Here is a 13,970-nt window from a genome sequence, read left to right on the forward strand (position 1 = left end):
TAAATACAAGAATATCGACTTTGTACCTAAATATAAGATTGTGGAATTCTTCCAAATGCACTGCCGTTATGGCTTTATATCCACTTCAGTAAGATAAAGAAGGTTAATTAACTTAAATAAGTGAAGGAAGTGATTTGAAGAAACTCAATATCGATTGCTTAATGTGTATATACAAGAAAATCGACTTTGTACCTATATATAAGAAGGTGGAGTTCTTCCAAATGCACTGCCGTTGTGGCGTGATATATTTACTTCAGTAAGATGAAGAAGGTTAATTAACTTAAATAAGTGAAGGAAATGATTTGAAGAAACTCAATATCGATTGCTTAATGTGTATATACAAGAATATCGACTTTATAGCTATACATGTGTATATACAAGAATATCGACTTTATACCTAAATATAAGAAGGAGGAATTCTTCCAAATGCACTGCCGTTATGGCTTTATATCCACTTCAGTAAGATGAAGAAGGTTAATTAACTTAAAGAAGTGAAGGAAATGATTTGAAGAAACTCAATATCGATTGCTTAATGTGTATATACAAGAATATCGACTTTATACCTAAATATAAGAAGGAGGAATTCTTCCAAATGCACTGCCGTTATGGCTTTATATCCACTTCAGTAAGATGAAGAAGGTTAATTAACTTAAATAAGTGAAGGAAATGATTTGAAGAAACTCAATATCGATTGCTAAATGTGTATATACAAGAATATCGACTTTATACCTAAATATAAGATTGTGGAATTCTTCCAAATGCATTGCCGTTATGGCTTTATATCCACTTCAGTAAGATGAAGAAGGTTAATTAACTTAAATAAGTGAAGGAAATGATTTGAAGAAACTCAATATCGATTGCTAAATGTGTAAATACAAGAATATCGACTTTATACCTAAATATAAGATTGTGGAATTCTTCCAAATGCACTGCCGTTATGGCTTTATATCCACTTCAGTAAGATGAAGAAGGTTAATTAACTTAAATAAGTGAAGGAAATGATTTGAAGAAACTCAATATCGATTGCTAAATGTGTATATACAAGAATATCGACTTTATACCTAAATACAAGATTGCGGAATTCTTCCAAATGCACTGCCGTTATGGCTTTATATCCACTTCAGTAAGATGAAGAAGGTTAATTAACTTAAATAAGTGAAGGAAATGATTTGAAGAAACTCAAAATCGATTGCTAAATGTGTACATACAAGAATATCGACTTTATACCTAAATATAAGAAGATGGAATTCTTCTAAATGCACTGCCGTTATGGCGTTATATCCACTTCAGCAAGATGAAAAATGTTAACTTACTTAAATAAGTGAAGGAAATGATTTGAATAAACTCAATATCGATTGCTAAATGTGTATATACAAGAATATCGACTTTATACCTAAACATAAGAAGGTGGAATTCTTCCAAATGCACTGCCGTTATGGCTTTATATCCACTTCAGTAAGATGAAAAATGTTAATTAACTTAAATAAGTGAAGGAAATGATTTGAAGAAACTCAATATCGATTGCTAAATGTGTATATACAAGAATATCTACTTTATACCTAAATATAAGATTGTGGAATTCTTCCAAATGCACTGCCGTTATCGCTTTATATCCACTTCAGTAAGATGAAGTTAATTAACTTAAATAAGTGAAGGAAATGATTTGAAGAAACTCAATATCGATTGCTAAATGTGTATATACAAGAATATCGACTTTATACCTAAATATAAGATTGTGGAATTCTTCCAAATGCACTGCCGTTATGGCTTTATATCCACTTCAGCAAGATGAAAAATGTTAACTAACTTAAATAAGTGAAGGAAATGATTTGAATAAACTCAATATCGATTGCTAAATGTGTATACACAAGAATACCGACTTTATACTTAAACATCAGAAGGTGAAATTCTTCCAAATGCGCTGCCGTTATGGCTTTATATCCACTTCAGTAAGATAAAGAAGGTTAATTAACTTAAACAAGTGAAGGAAATGATTTGAAGAAACTCAATATCGATTGCTAAATGTGTACATACAAGAATATCGACTTTATACCTAAATATAAGAAGGTGGAATTCTTCCAAATGCACTGCCGTTATGGCTTTATATCCACTTCAGTAAGATGAAGAAGGTTAATTAACTTAAATAAGTGAAGGAAATGATTTGAAGCAACTCAATATCGATTGCTAAATGTGTACATACAAGAAAATCGACTTTATACCTAAATATAAGATTGCGGAATTTTTACAAATGCACTGCCGTTATGGCTTTATGTCAACTTCAGTAAGATGAAGAAGGTTAATTAACTTAAATAAGTGAAGGAAATGATTTGAAGAAACTCAATATCGATTGCTAAATGTGTATATACAAGAAAATCGACTTTATACCTAAATATAAGATTGTGGAATTCTTCCAAATGCACTGCCGTTATGGCTTTATGTCCACTTCAGTAAGATGAAGAAGGTTAATTAACTTAAATAAGTGAAGGAAATGATTTGAAGCAACTCAATATCGGTTGCTAAGTGTGTATATACAAGAAAATCGACTTTATACCTAAATATAAGATTGCGGAATTTTTACAAATGCACTGCCGTTATGGCTTTATGTCCACTTCAGTAAGATGAAGAAGGTTAATTACCTTAAATAAGTGAAGGAAATGATTTGAAGCAACTCAATATCGGTTGCTAAGTGTGTACATTCAAGAAAATCGACTTTATAATTAAATATAAGATTGCGGAATTTTTACAAATGCACTGCCGTTATGGCTTTGTGTCACCTTCAGTAAGATGGAGAAGGTAAATTATCTAAAATAAGTGAAGTAAATGATTTAAAGCAACTCATTTTCGATTGCTAAGTGTGTATATACAAGAAAATCGACTTTATACCTAAATATAAGATTGCGGAATTTTTACAAATGCACTGCCGTTATGGCTTTGTGTCACCTTCAGTAAGATGGAGAAGGTAAATTATCTAAAATAAGTGAAGTAAATGATTTAAAGCAACTCATTTTCGATTGCTAAGTGTGTATATACAAGAAAATCGACTTTATACCTAAATATAAGAATGTGGAATTCACCAAATGCACTGCCGTTATGGCTTTAGATCCACTTCAGTAAGATGAAGAAGGTTAATTACCTTAAATAAGTGAAGGAAATGATTTGAAGCAACTCAATATCGATTGCTAAATGTGTATATACAAGAAAATCGACTTTATACCTAAATATAAGATTGTGGAATTTTTCCAAATGCACTGCCGTTATGGCTTTATATCCACTTCAGTAAGATGAAGAAGGTTAATTAACTTAAATAAGTGAAGGAAATGATTTGAAGAAACTCAATATCGGTTGCTAAATGTGTATATACAAGAATATCGACTTTATACCTAAATATAAGAAGGTAGAATTATTCCAAATGCACTGCCGTTATGGCTTTATGTCCACTTCAGTAAGATGAAGAAGGTTAATTAACTTAAATAAGTGAAGGAAATGATTTGAAGAAACTCAATATCGGTTGCTAAATGTGTATATACAAGAATATCGACTTTATACCTAAATATAAGAAGGTAGAATTATTCCAAATGCACTGCCGTTATGGCTTTATGCCCGCTTCAGTAAGATGAAGAATGGTTACTAACTTAAATAAGTGAAGGAAATGATTTTAAGCAACTCAATATCGATTGCTAAATGTGTACATACAAGAAAATCGACTTTATACCTAAATATAAGATTGCGGAATTTTTACAAATGCACTGCGGTTATGGCTTTATGTCTACGTCAGTAAGAAGAAGAAGGTTAATTACCTTAAATAAGTGAAGGAAATGATTTGAAGCAACTCAATTTCGATTGCTAAATGTGAATATACAAGAAAATCGAGTTTATACCTAAATATAAGATTGCGGAAGTTTTACAAATGCACTGCGGTTATGGCTTTATGTCTACTTCAGTAAGAAGAAGAAGGTTAATTACCTTAAATAAGTGAAGGAAATGATTTGAAGCAACTCAATATCGATTGCTAAATGTGTATATACAAGAAAATCGACTTTATACCTAAATATAAGATTGTGGAATTTTTCCAAATGCACTGCCGTTATGGCTTTATATCTACTTCAGTAAGATGAAGGAGGTTAATTGACTTAAATAAGTGAAGTAAATGTTTTGAAGCAACTCAATATGGATTGCTAAATGTGTATGTACAAGAAAATCGATTTTATGCCTAAATATAAGATTGTGGAATTTTTCCAAATGCGCTACCGTTATGGCTTTATATCCACTTCAGTAAGATGAAAAAGGTTAATTAACTTAAATAAGTGAAAGAAATGATTTGAAGAAACTCAATATCGATTGCTAAATGTGTATGTACAAGAAAATCGATTTTATGCCTAAATATAAGATTGTGGAATTTTTCCAAATGCACTGCCGTTATGGCTTTATATCCACTTCAGTAAGATGAAAAAGGTTAATTAACTTAAATAAGTGAAAGAAATGATTTGAAGAAACTCAATATCGATTGCTAAATGTGTATATTACAAGAAAATCGACTTAATACCTAAATATAAGGTTGTGGAATTCACCAAATGCACTGCTTTATGGCTTTAGATCCACTTCAGTAAGATGAAGAAGGTTAATTACCTTAAATAAGTGAAGGAAATGATTTGAAGCAACTCAATATCGGTTGCTAAGTGTGTATATACAAGAAAATTGACTTTATACTAAAATAAAAGATTGTGGAATTCTTCCAGATGCACTGCCGTTATGGCTTTATGTCCACTTAAGTAAGATAAAGAAGGTTAATTACCTTAAATAAGTGAAGGAAATGATTTGAAGCAACTCAATATCGATTGCTAAATGTGTATATACAAGAATATCGACTTTATACCTAAATATAAGATTGCGGAATTTTTCCAAATGCACTGCCGTTATGTCTTTATGTCCACTTCAGTAAGTCGGAGAAGGTTAATTAACTTAAATAAGTGAAGGAAATGATTTGAAGAAACTCAATATCGATTGCTAAATGTGTATATACAAGAATATCGACTTTATACCTAAATATAAGATTGCGGAATTTTTCCAAATGCACTGCCGTTATGTCTTTATGTCCACTTTAGTAAGTCGGAGAAGGTTAATTAACTTAAATAAGTGAAGGAAATGATTTGAAGAAACTCAATAACGATTGCTTAATGTGTATATACAAGAATATCGACTTTATACCTAAATATAAGAAGGTGGAATTCTTCCAAATGCACTGCCGTTATGGCTTTATATCCACTTCAGTAAGATAAAGAAGGTTAAATAACTTAAATAAGTGAAGGAAGTGATTTGAAGAAACTCAATATCGATTGCTAAATGTGTATATACAAGAATATCGACTTTATACCTAAATATAAGAATGTGGAATTCTTCCAAATGCACTGCCGTTATGGCTTTATATCCACTTCAGTAAGATGAAGAATATTAATAAACTTAAATAAGTAAAGCAAATGATTTGCAGCAACTCAATATCGATTGCTAAATGTGTATATACAAGAAAATGGACTTAACACCTAAATATAAGATTGTGGAATGCTTCCAAATGCACTGCCGTTATGGCTTTATATCCACTTCAGTAAGATGAAGAAGGTTAATTAACTTAAATAAGTGAAGGAAATGATTTGAAGAAACTCAATATCGATTGCTAAATGTGTATATAAAAGAAAATGGACTTAACACCTAAATATAAGATTGTGGAATGCTTCCAAATGCACTACTGTTTTGGCTTTATGCCCACTTCAGTAAGATGAAGAAGGTTAATTAACATAAATAAGTGAAGGAAATGATTTGAAAAAACTCGACATCGATTGCTTAATGTGTGTATAGAATAATATCGACTTTATACCTAAATATAAGAACGTGGAGTTCTTCCAAATGCACTGCCGTTATTGCTTTATATCCACTTCAGTAAGATGAAGCAGGTTAATTAACTTAAGTAAGTGAAGGAAGTGATTTGAAGAAACTCAATATCGACTGCTGAATGTACATATACAAGAATATCGACTTTATACCTAAATATAAGATTGTGGAATTCTTCCAAATGCACTGCCGTTATTGCTTTATATCCACTTCAGTAAGATGAAGCAGGTTAATTAACTTAAGTAAGTGAAGGAAGTGATTTGAAGAAACTCAATATCGATTGCTAAATATGTATATACAAGAATATCGGTTTTTTACCTAAATATAAGATTGTGAAAGTCTTCCAAATGCGCTGCCGTTATGGCTTTATATCCACTTCAGTAAGGTGAAGAAGGTTAATTAACTTAAAGAAGTGAAGCAAATGATTTGAATAAACTAAATATCGATTGCTAAATGTGTATTTACAAGAATATCGACTTTGTACCAAAATATAAGATTGCGGAATTCTTCCAAATGCACTGCCGTTATGGCTTTATATCCACTTCAGTAAGATGAAGAAGGTTAATTAACTTAAATAAGTGAAGGAAATGATTTGAAGAAACTCAATATCGATTGCTGAATGTGTATATACAAGAATATCGACTTTCTACCTAAATATAAGATTGTGGAATTCTTCTAAATGCACTGCCGTTATGGCTTTATATCCACTTCAGTAAGATGAAGAAGGTTAATTAACTTAAATAAGTGAAGGAAATGATTTGAAGAAACTCAGTATCGATTGCTGAATGTGTATATACAAGAATATCGACTTTCTACCTAAATATAAGATTGTGGAATTCTTCTAAATGCACTGCCGTTATGGCTTTATATCCACTTCAGTAAGATGAAGAAGGTTAATTAGCTTAAATAAGTGAAAAAATGATTTGAAGAAACTCAATATCGATTGCTTAATGTGTATACACAAGAATATCGACTTTATATCTAAATATAAGAATGTGGAATTCTTCCAAATGTACTGCCGTTATGGCTTTATATCCACTTCAGTAAGATGAAGTAGGTTAATTAACTTAGATAAGTGAAGGAAATGATTTGAAGAATCTCAATATCGATTGCTAAATGTGTATTTACAAGAATATCGACTTTATACCTAAATATAAGAATGTGGAAAACTTCCAAATTCACTGCCGTTATGGCTTTATATCCACTTCAGTAAGATGAAGAAGGTTAATTAACTTAAAGAAGTGACGGAAATGATTTGAAGAGACTCAATATCGATTGCTTAATGTGTATTTACAAGAATATCGACTTTATACCTAAATATAAGAATGTGGAAAACTTCCAAATTCACTGCCGTTATGGCTTTATATCCACTTCAGTAAGATAAAGAATGTTAATTAACTTAAATAAGTGAAGTAAATGATTGGAAGAAACTCAATATCGATTGCTAAATCTGTATATACAAGAATATCGACTTTATCCCTAAACATGAGAAGGTAGAATTCTTCCAAATGCACTGCTTTATGGCTTTAGATCCACTTCAGTAAGATGAAGAAGGTTAATTACTTTAAATAAGTGAAGGAAATGATTTGAAGCAACTCAATATCGATTGCTAAATGTGTACATACAAGAAAATCGACTTTTTACCTAAATAAAAGAATGTGGAATTCACCAAATGCACTGCTTTATGGCTTTAGATCCACTTCAGTAAGATGAAGAAGGTTAATTACTTTAAATAAGTGAAGGAAATGATTTGAAGAAACTCAATATCGATTGCTAAATGTGTATATACAAGAATATCGACTTTATACCTAAATATATGAAGGTCGAATTCTTCCAAATGCACTGCCGTTATGGCTTTATATCCACTTCAGTAAGATGAAGAAGGTTAATTAACTTAAAGAAGTGAAGAAAATGATTTGAAAAAACTCAATATCGATTGCTAAATGTGTATATACAAGAATATCGACTTTATACCTAAATATATGAAGGTCGAATTCTTCCACATGCACTGCCGTTATGGCTTTATATCCACTTCAGTAAGATGAAGTAGGTTAATTAACTTAAATAAGTGAAGGAAATGATTTGAAGAAACTCAATATCGATTGCTTAATGTGTATTTACAAGAATATCGACTTTATACCTAAATATAAGAATGTGGAATTCTTCCAAATGCACTGCCGTTATGGCTTTATATCCACTTCAGTAAGATGAAGAAGGTTAATTAACTTAAAGAAGTGACGGAAATGATTTGAAGAAACTCAATATCGATTGCTAAATGTGTATATACAAGAATATCGACTTTATACCTAAATATAAGAATGTGGAATTCACCAAATGCACTGCTTTATGGCTTTAGATCCACTTCAGTAAGATGAAGAAGGTTAATTACCTTAAATAAGTGAAGGAAATGATTTGAAGCAACTCAATATCGATTGCTAAATGTGTATATACAAGAAAATCGACTTTATACCTAAATATAAGAATGTGGAATTCTTCCAAATGCACTGCCGTTATGGCTTTATATCCACTTCAGTAAGATGAAGAAGGTTAATTAACTTAAAGAAGTGACGGAAATGATTTGAAGAAACTCAATATCGATTGCTTAATGTGTATTTACAAGAATATCGACTTTATACCTAAATATAAGAATGTGGAATTCTTCCAAATGCACTGCCGTTATGGCTTTATATCCACTTCAGTAAGATGAAGAAGGTTAATTAACTTAAATAAGTGAAGGAAATGATTTGAAGAAACTCAATATCGATTGCTGAATGTGTATATACAAGAATATCGACCTTGTACCTAAATACGAGAAGGAGGAATTCTTCCAAATGCACCGCCGTAATGGCTTTATATCCACTTCAGTAAGATGAAGAAGGTTAATTAACTTTAATAAGTGAAGTAAATGATTTTAAGAAACTCAATATCGATTGCTAAATGTGTATATACAAGAATATCGACTTTGCACCTAAATATAAGATTGTGGAATGCTTCCAAATACACTGCCGTTATGGCGTTATATCCACTTCAGTAAGATGAAGAAGGTTAATTAACTTAAGTAAGTGAAGGAAATGATTTGAAGAAACTCAATAACGGTTGCTAAATGTGTATATACAAGAATATCGACTTTATACCTAAATATAAGAAGGTGGAATTCTTCCAAATGCACTGCCGTTATGGCTTTATATCCACTTCAGTAAGATGAAGAAGGTTAATTAACTTAAGTAAGTGAAGGAAATGATTTGAAGAAACTCAATAACGGTTGCTAAATGTGTATATACAAGAATATCGACTTTATACCTAAATATAAGAATGTGGAATTCTTCCAAATGCACTGCCGTTATGGCTTTATATCCACTTCAGTAAGATGAAGAAGGTTAATTAACTTAAGTAAGTGAAGGAAATGATTTGAAGAAACTCAATAACGGTTGCTAAATGTGTATATACAAGAATATCGACTTTATACCTAAATATAAGAAGGTGGAATTCTTCCAAATGCACTGCCGTTATGGCTTTATATCCACTTCAGTAAGATGAAGAAGGTTAATTAACTTAAATAAGTGAAGGAAATGATTTGAAGAAACTCAATATCGATTGCTAAATGTGTATATACAAGAATATCGACTTTATTCCTCAATATAAGAATGTGGAATTCTTCCAAATGCACTGCCGTTTTGGTTTTATATCCACTTCAGTAAGATGAAGAAGGTTAATTAACTTAAATAGGTGAAGTAAATGATTTGAAGAAACTCAATATCGATTGCTAAATGTGTATATACAAGAATATCGACTTTATACCTAAATATAAAAAGGTGGAATTCTTCCAAATGCACTGCCGTTATGGCTTTATATCCACTTCAGTAAGATGAAGAAGGTTAATTAACTTAAATAAGTGAAGGAAATGATTTGAAGAAACTCAATAACGGTTGCTAAATGTGTATATACAAGAATATCGACTTTATACCTAAATATAAGATTGTGGAATTCTTCCAAATGCACTGCCGTTTTGGTTTTATATCCACTTCAGTAAGATGAAGAAGGTTAATTAACTTAAATAAGTGAAGTAAATGATTTGAAGAAACTCAATATCGATTGCTAAATGTGTATATACAAGAATATCGACTTTATACCTAAATATAAGATTGTGGAATTCTTCCAAATGCACTGCCGTTATGGCTTTATATCCACTTCAGTAAAATGAAGAAGGTTAATTAACTTAAATAAGTGAAGTAAATGATTTGAAGAAACTCAATATCGATTGCTAAATGTGTATATACAAGAATATCGACTTTATACCTAAATATAAGAAGGTGGAATTCTTCCAAATGCACTGCCGTTATGGCTTTATATCCACTTCAGTAAAATGAAGGAGGTTAGTTAACCTAAATAAGTGAAGGAAATGATTTGGAGAAACTCAATATCGATTGCTAAATGTGTATATACAAGAATATCGAATTTATACCTAAATATAAGATTGTGAAATTCTTCCAAATGCGCTTCCGTTATGGCTTTATATCCACTTCAGTAAGATGAAGAAGGTTAATTAACTTAAATAAGTGAAGTAAATGATTTGAAGAAACTCAATATCGATTGCTAAATGTGTATATACAAGAATATCGACTTTATACCTAAATATAAGAAGGTGGAATTCTTCCAAATGCACTGCCGTTATGGCTTTATATCCACTTCAGTAAGATAAAGAAAGTTAATTAACTTAAGTAAGTGAAGGAAATGATTTAAAGAAACTCAATAACGGTTGCTAAATGTGTATATACAAGAATTTCGACTTTATACATAAATATAAGAAGGAAGAATTCTTCCAAATGCACTGCCGTTTTGGCTTTATATCCACTTCAGTAAGATGAAGAAGGTTAATTAACTTAAGTAAGTGGAGGAAATGATTTGAAGAAACTCAATATCGATTGCTAAATGTGTATATACAAGAATATTGACTTTATACCTAAATATAAGATTGTGGAATTCTTCCAAATTCACTGCCGTTATGGCTTTATATCCACTTCAGTAAGATGTAGAAGGTTACTAACTTAAATAAGTGAAGGAAATGATTTTAAGAAACTCAATATCGATTGCTAAATGTGTATATAGAAGAATATCGACTTTATACCTAAATATAAGAAGGTGGAATTCTTCCAAATGCACTGCCGTTATGGCTTTATATCCACTTCAGTAAGATGAAGAAGGTTAATTAACTTAAATAAGTGAAGGAAATGATTTGAAGAAACTCAATATCGATTGCTAAATGTGTATATACAAGAATATCGACTTTATACCTAAATATAAGATTGTGGAATTCTTCCAAATGCGCTTCCGTTATGGCTTTATATCCACTTCAGTAAGATGAAGAAGGTTAGTTAACCTAAATAAGTGAAGTAAATGATTTGAAGAAACTCAATATCGATTGCTAAATGTGTATATACAAGAATATTGACTTTATACCTAAATATAAGATTGTGGAATTCTTCCAAATGCGCTGCCGTTATGGCTTTATATCCACTTCAGTAAGATGAAGAAGGTTAGTTAACCTAAATAAGTGAAGTAAATGATTTGAAGAAACTCAATATCGATTGCTAAATGTGTATATAGAAGAATATCGACTTTATACCTAAATATAAGAAGGTGGAATTCTTCCAAATGCACTGCCGTTATGGCTTTATGTCCGCTTCAGTAAGATGAAGAATGGTTACTAACTTAAATAAGTGAAGGAAATGATTTTAAGAAACTCAATATCGATTGCTAAATGTGTATATACAAGAATATCGGTTTTATACCTAAATATAAGATTGCGGAATTCTTCCAAATGCACTGCTGTTATGGCTTTATTTCCACTTCAGTTAGATGAATAAGGTTAATTAACTTAAATAAGTGAAGGAAATGATTTGAGGAAACCCAATATCGATTGCTGAATGTGTAAATACAAGAATATCGACTTTGTACCTAAATATAAGATTGTGGAATTCTTTCAAATACACTGCCGTTATGGCTTTATATCCACTTCAGTAAGATGAAGAAGGTTAATTAACTTAAAGAAGTGAAGGAAATGATTTGAAGCAACTCAATATCGATTGCTGAATGTGTAAATACAAGAATATCGACTTTGTACCTAAATATAAGATTGTGGAATTCTTCCAAATACACTGCCGTTATGGCTTTATATCCACTTCAGTAAGATGAAGAAGGTTAATTAACTTAAAGAAGTGAAGGAAATGATTTGAAGAAACTCAATATCGATTGCTGAATGTGTATATACAAGAATATCGACTTTGTACCTAAATATAAGATTGTGGAATTCTTCCAAATACACTGCCGTTATGGCTTTATGTCAACTTCAGTAAGATGAAGAAGGTTAATTAACTTAAATATGTTAAACTAATGATTTGAAGCAACTCAATATCGATTGCTAAATGTGTATATACAAGAAAATCGACTTTATACCTGAATATAAGATTGTGGAATTCTTCCAAATACACTGCCGTTATGGCTTTATATCCACTTCAGTAAGATGAAGAAGGTTAATTAACTTAAATAAGTGAAGGAAATGATTTGAAGAAACTCAATATCGATTGCTAAATGTGTATATACAAGAATATCGACTTTATACCTAAATATAAGATTGTGGAATTCTTCCAAATGCACTGCCGTTATGGCTTTATATCCACTTCAGTAAGATGAAGAAGGTTAATTAACTTAAATAAGTGAAGGAAATGATTTGAAGAAACTCAATATCGATTGCTAAATGTGTATATACAAGAATATCGACTTTATACCTAAATATAAGAAGGTGGAATTCTTCCAAATGCACTGCCGTTATGGCTTTATAACCACTCCAGTAAGATGAAGAAGGTTAGTTAACTTAAATAAGTGAAGGAAATGATTTGAAGAAACTCGGTATCTATTGCTAAATGTGTATATACAAGAATATCGACTTTATACCTAAATATAAGAAGGTGGAATTCTTCCAAATGCACTGCCGTTATGGCTTTATATCCACTTCAGTAAGATGAAGAAGGTTAATTAACTTAAAGAAGTGAAGGAAATGATTTGAAGAAACTCAATATCGATTGCTTAATGTGTATATTCAAGAATATCGACTTTATACCTAAATATAAGAAGGTGGAATTCTTTCAAATGCACTGCCGTTATGGCTTTATATCCACTACAGTAAGATGAAGAAGGTTAATTAACTTAAAGAAGTGAAGGAAATGATTTGAAGAAACTCAATATCGATTGCTTAATGTGTATATACAAGAATATCGACTTTATACCTAAATATAAGAAGGTGGAATTCTTCCAAATGCACTGCCGTTATGGCTTTATATCCACTTCAGTAAGATGAAGAAGGTTAATTAACATAAATAAGTGAAGGAAATGATTTGAAGAAACTCGGTATCTATTGCTAAATGTGTATATACATGATTACCGACTTTATACCTAAATATAAGAAGGTGGAATTCTTCCAAATGCACTGCCGTAATGGCTTTATATCCACTTCAGTAAGATGAAGAAGGTTAGTTAACTTAAATAAGTGAAGGAAATGATTTGAAGAAACTCGGTATCTATTGCTAAATGTGTATATACAAGATTATCGACTTTATACATAAATATAAGATTGTGGAATTCTTCCAAAGGCACTGCCGTTATGGCTTTATATCCACTTCAGTAAGATGAAGAAGGTTAATTAACTTAAATAAGTGAAGGAAATGATTTGAAGAAACTCAATATCGATTGCTAAATGTGTATATACATGATTACCGACTTTATACCTAAATATAAGAAGGTGGAATTCTTCCAAATGCACTGCCGTAATGGCTTTATATCCACTTCAGTAAGATGAAGAAGGTTAATTAACTTAAATAAGTGAAGGAGATGATTTGAAGAAACTCAATATCGATTGCTTAATGTGTATATACAAGAATATCGACTTTGTACGGAAATATATAAGATTGTGGAATTCTTCCAAATACACTGCCGTTATGGCTTTATATCCACTTCTAAGTAAGATGAAGAAGGTTAATTAACTTAAATAAGTGAAGGAAATGATTTGAAGAAACTCAATATCGATTGCTAAA

This window comes from Bactrocera tryoni, unplaced genomic scaffold (assembly GCF_016617805.1).
Source record: "Bactrocera tryoni isolate S06 unplaced genomic scaffold, CSIRO_BtryS06_freeze2 scaffold_64, whole genome shotgun sequence".
NCBI classification, from domain to species: Eukaryota; Metazoa; Arthropoda; class Insecta; order Diptera; family Tephritidae; genus Bactrocera; species Bactrocera tryoni.